Below are 5,000 nucleotides of genomic sequence, written 5' to 3' on the forward strand. Positions count from 1 at the left end.
TGCCGTGCGGGAATTATGTGTTTGCGGGTGCCCGGATAGCGCACGGGCGGGTGTTTTCCGGCGATTGCCGGCGCGCCAGGGCTGTAGACGGGCCCGGAGAAAGACCATTAGGTAGAGGGCGCTTCGGGCTACAGAACGGTACTGTGGTTGGTAACGGTTGCCTTAGAAACACAGGCAGGGCAGGCGTTTTACAAGAAAAAAAAAGATTGCAGCACCTGAGTTTCGCGTATGGTCACCCACTACACTACTCGGTCAGGCTCTTACCAGCTTAACTACAGTTGATCGGACGGGAAACGGTGCTTTCTGGTAGATATGGCCGCAACCGAAATTGTGAGCTGAACGCAATGGTGGGAAGGAGGCGAGCGTGCGGGGGCTATTTTTTGCGATAGTCGGGGTCTGTCGGGGCGGTGGCGGGTTGGCACTGGGGCTACCCCCCACAATGTTGGGTCGGGAAATGCAGCGCCCCTGGTTAGAAGGTGCGAGGGGAAGCGGAAGGGTGCGAAAAGTGGCGATAAAGGGTGGCCCTGGGGGGGTGGGAATGTTTTTTTGGGGGGTAAGTGGGGTCTAGCGGGGCGAGTGGAGGGTTGGGACTGGGGCTACCCCCCACAATGTGGGTACGGGGAGTGGAGCGCCCCTGGTTAGAAGTCATGGGGGCTGATGTTGGGAGATGGGTGGGGGGGATAGTGCATTTGTTGAATTGACACTATGTTTAGGACATATATTGTTTGATTGAGGTGTTTAAAGAGTATGGACATATAGGTAGTATAAAAATAAACAATATTCGAGGAGTGGCGGTGGGGTCAAAGTTAAGGTGTCGTTGGGGGGGAGTGGGTGCTGGGAAACGTGTGCCGGTGTTGGAATAATTAAATTTTGGCGGGAATGGAGAAATACCGGGTAAAAATGGATGTTCCGGGGGACCAGGGGTCCTGTGTGCTGGACCATTGGAAAAAGCGTATTTTGATACCTCGGAACACACCTTAACATGTGGGGGTGTGCATACAAGTGAAGTGCCGAAAAACGGTCCGCAAAAATAAGTACGCTGCAAACGCCTTCGGCCGAACGGTTCGGCCGAAAAGGGTCGGCCGAAAAAACCCGATTTTTCCGAGATCACTAGCGACGGCTTAGGTCACGCGACATTCACGTGACCCCCCACGCCCCCCACGCTTTTTTTTCGTGTCATGTGACTTTTCTGAAAATCAGGCTGATTTTTTCTAAGACTTGGGAAAAGCTTCTTTTTGGCAGTTGTTTTGCCAAACGAAAACACAGTGTTAAGGGTGCGGCGCCATAGTTAAGCCAGACAGAAATGGCCGCTTTTTCGGCCAAAACATAAAACGGATAGAGGGTGGGTTCTGCGAGTCGGAAAAAGTGGCCGGGGGGTACGTTCATGCGAAAGCATTTGAAGATGGGTCGGAAAGAGATTGGAGACAGTCTTGAGTAAGGCGCGTCGTTCGTGAAAGCTGCTGGGTTCTCCAGTGTTTTTGCAAGGCCTCGTCGAGCGGTGGAGGGAGTGTGCTGGTGAGACCGCAAGGTCTTCTGGTCTCCCGTACAGCGCGTCGGCAAGGGCGAGGGTGCTTCGGGAGCGTGCTAGAGGGAGCGTCTGTTGTGTGATGCGTGTTGCTGTTGAGGTTTGTCTTGGTTTTCTGGGATGAGTCTTGGCTGTTGCGCGGTTTGCTTTGTGGGAGCTGTGTTTCTGTTTGGGCTTTTGTGGGTTGCTGTTGCGGCTGTCTGCCTGGTCTGTGCTTGCGAGTGCGGTGCTGGCTGTTTGTCTTGAACTGTTGGCTGGTCTTCTGCGGTGGTGTTTCTCTTCGGGGGAGTGCTGTTGCGGGGGGTTGGTCGGTAGGGAGAGAGGGATGGTTGGTGTTGTGTTTGTGAGTGCAGGCTGGGTGGGGAGTTGTGATGGTAGTCTGCGGGGGGTCAGGCGGGAATGCTGTTTTTGCTGGGTGGATTGTGTAGTAGTCGGGGCGAGTTTTAGAGAGTCGGGGCGGCCGATGCGGGAAGGTGTGTTGTACGGCCGGCACTGTTTCTGGCTGCTTGCGGGTGCTTGCGCCTGAAGAGTCTCATTGCGGGTCTAAACACCCGTCAGTGAGCAACGAAGGATTTGGTGGATTACTAGCTTCTAGCAACCCATTTCAAAGAACTCACTTGGGGGAATGCCTGCGATGATAGCCGGTGGGGGCGCATGCCTTTGCTGTGATTGTCGGAGTGTAACCTCCTCTTAGGACGCTGATATCAAACGCGCGCTGTGAAACATCGGCGGTGCTGTTTGGTGGACTGCGGTCTGAGGAAACTCAAAGAGTGCTATTTGGTTAGAAGGGTGTTGCTGCGAGCGTGGGTCAAACCGCGCCTGCAGCGATGTCTTTTACCGGGTTCGCCCGGTTGTCAATTCAATAGTTATCTGCAGGAGGGCTGGGCTGGGGTCACACCCAGAGCAGCTCCCCCCCACGATAGTTATCTGGTTGATCCTGCCAGTAGTCATATGCTTGTCTCAAAGATTAAGCCATGCATGTCTAAGTATAAGCAATTTATACAGTGAAACTGCGAATGGCTCATTAAATCAGTTATCGTTTATTTGATAGTTCCTTTACTACATGGTATAACTGTGGTAATTCTAGAGCTAATACATGCTTAAAATCTCGACCTCACGGAAGAGATGTATTTATTAGATAAAAAATCAATGTCTTCGGACTCTTTGATGATTCATAATAACTTTTCGAATCGCATGGCCTTGTGCTGGCGATGGTTCATTCAAATTTCTGCCCTATCAACTTTCGATGGTAGGATAGTGGCCTACCATGGTTTCAACGGGTAACGGGGAATAAGGGTTCGATTCCGGAGAGGGAGCCTGAGAAACGGCTACCACATCCAAGGAAGGCAGCAGGCGCGCAAATTACCCAATCCTAATACAGGGAGGTAGTGACAATAAATAACGATACAGGGCCCATACGGGTCTTGTAATTGGAATGAGTACAATGTAAATACCTTAACGAGGAACAATTGGAGGGCAAGTCTGGTGCCAGCAGCCGCGGTAATTCCAGCTCCAATAGCGTATATTAAAGTTGTTGCAGTTAAAAAGCTCGTAGTTGAACTTTGGGCCTGGTTGGCCGGTCCGGATTTTTTCCGCGTACTGGGATGCAACCGGGCCTTTCCTTCTGGCTAACCTTGGGCTCCTTGTGGGTCCTTGGCGAACCAGGACTTTTACTTTGAAAAAATTAGAGTGTTCAAAGCAGGCGTATTGCTCGAATATATTAGCATGGAATAATGGAATAGGACGTTTGGTTCTATTTTGTTGGTTTCTAGGACCATCGTAATGATTAATAGGGACGGTCGGGGGCATCAGTATTCAATTGTCAGAGGTGAAATTCTTGGATTTATTGAAGACTAACTACTGCGAAAGCATTTGCCAAGGACGTTTTCATTAATCAAGAACGAAAGTTAGGGGATCGAAGATGATCAGATACCGTCGTAGTCTTAACCATAAACTATGCCGACTAGGGATCGGGTGGTGTTTTTTTAATGACCCACTCGGCACCTTACGAGAAATCAAAGTCTTTGGGTTCTGGGGGGAGTATGGTCGCAAGGCTGAAACTTAAAGGAATTGACGGAAGGGCACCACCAGGAGTGGAGCCTGCGGCTTAATTTGACTCAACACGGGGAAACTCACCAGGTCCAGACACAATAAGGATTGACAGATTGAGAGCTCTTTCTTGATTTTGTGGGTGGTGGTGCATGGCCGTTCTTAGTTGGTGGAGTGATTTGTCTGCTTAATTGCGATAACGAACGAGACCTTAACCTACTAAATAGTGGTGCTAGCATTTGCTGGTTCTTCCGCTTCTTAGAGGGACTATCGGTTTCAAGCCGATGGAAGTTTGAGGCAATAACAGGTCTGTGATGCCCTTAGACGTTCTGGGCCGCACGCGCGCTACACTGACGGAGCCAGCGAGTCTAACCTTGGCCGAGAGGTCTTGGTAATCTTGTGAAACTCCGTCGTGCTGGGGATAGAGCATTGTAATTATTGCTCTTCAACGAGGAATTCCTAGTAAGCGCAAGTCATCAGCTTGCGTTGATTACGTCCCTGCCCTTTGTACACACCGCCCGTCGCTAGTACCGATTGAATGGCTTAGTGAGGCCTCAGGATCTGCTTAGAGGAGGGGGCAACTCCACCTCAGAGCGGAGAATCTGGTCAAACTTGGTCATTTAGAGGAACTAAAAGTCGTAACAAGGTTTCCGTAGGTGAACCTGCGGAAGGATCATTATAGAAATGATAACTTGCCGGGGAGGCGTGCTGCGCTTAGTTGCGCGGTGCGGCGCCCCGGCGAAAACTCACACACTGTGGAGATTTTTTCTACGCTTTTTCTTTGGGCAGCCGCCCAGAGGTAACAAACACAAACAATTATGCAGTGACCTAGTCAGAAATCTGTTTAGCTTTTTAAACAACAAAATTTAAAACTTTCAACAACGGATCTCTTGGTTCTCGCATCGATGAAGAACGCAGCGAAATGCGATACGTAATGTGAATTGCAGAATTCCGTGAATCATCGAATCTTTGAACGCACATTGCGCCCCCTGGTATTCCGGGGGGCATGCCTGTTTGAGCGTCATTTCCTTCTCAAACACCTGTGTTTGGTTGTGAGTGATACTCTGCGAGTTAGCTTGAAAGTGTTAGCCGATGGAAGGGAGTGGGATTTGGTGGGCCCGGCGCTTGCTGGGTCTGCACGTTTCCCTCTGGTCTGCACGCAAGAAGCAGCATCGTCGTATTAGGTTTTACCAACTCGGCAGTGTCTTTTTGCGGGCGGGACAGGGGTGTGCAGCTTGCCGCTGGTTCTCTCCGCCCTGGCGAACAGTACTCTTTAAGTTTGACCTCAAATCAGGTAGGAATACCCGCTGAACTTAAGCATATCAATAAGCGGAGGAAAAGAACCAACCGGGATTGCCTCAGTAACGGCGAGTGAAGCGGCAAAAGCTCAAATTTGAAATCTAGTGCCCTCGGCGCTCGAGTTGTA

At 50.6% G+C, this 5,000-nt stretch overlaps 4 non-coding genes across 4 annotated transcripts in view; 3 read left to right on the forward strand and 1 right to left on the reverse strand.

Annotated features, from left to right (window-relative positions):
* Positions 1–203: 203 nt before the first annotated feature.
* Positions 204–324, reverse strand: Knag_RDN5-2. Its single transcript, XR_002648443.1, has one exon. It is a non-coding gene; the product is annotated as a 5S ribosomal RNA (ribosomal RNA).
* A 2,125-nt stretch (positions 325–2,449) lies between these two features.
* Positions 2,450–4,253, forward strand: Knag_RDN18-2. The gene has a single exon (XR_002648439.1). It is a non-coding gene; the product is annotated as an 18S ribosomal RNA (ribosomal RNA).
* Positions 4,254–4,443: 190 nt separating this feature from the next.
* Knag_RDN58-2 lies at positions 4,444–4,601 on the forward strand. The gene has a single exon (XR_002648445.1). It is a non-coding gene; the product is annotated as a 5.8S ribosomal RNA (ribosomal RNA).
* A 250-nt stretch (positions 4,602–4,851) lies between these two features.
* The window catches only part of Knag_RDN25-2, a 3,406-nt gene continuing 3,257 nt past the window's right edge, over positions 4,852–5,000 (forward strand). Inside the window, exon 1 of the ribosomal RNA XR_002648441.1 lies at positions 4,852–5,000. This exon is cut by the window's right edge and continues 3,257 nt beyond it. This is a non-coding gene — a ribosomal RNA (25S ribosomal RNA).

The sequence above is a fragment of the Huiozyma naganishii genome, chromosome 1 (genome assembly GCF_000348985.1).
Source record: "Huiozyma naganishii CBS 8797 chromosome 1, complete genome".
NCBI classification, from domain to species: domain Eukaryota; kingdom Fungi; phylum Ascomycota; class Saccharomycetes; order Saccharomycetales; family Saccharomycetaceae; genus Huiozyma; species Huiozyma naganishii.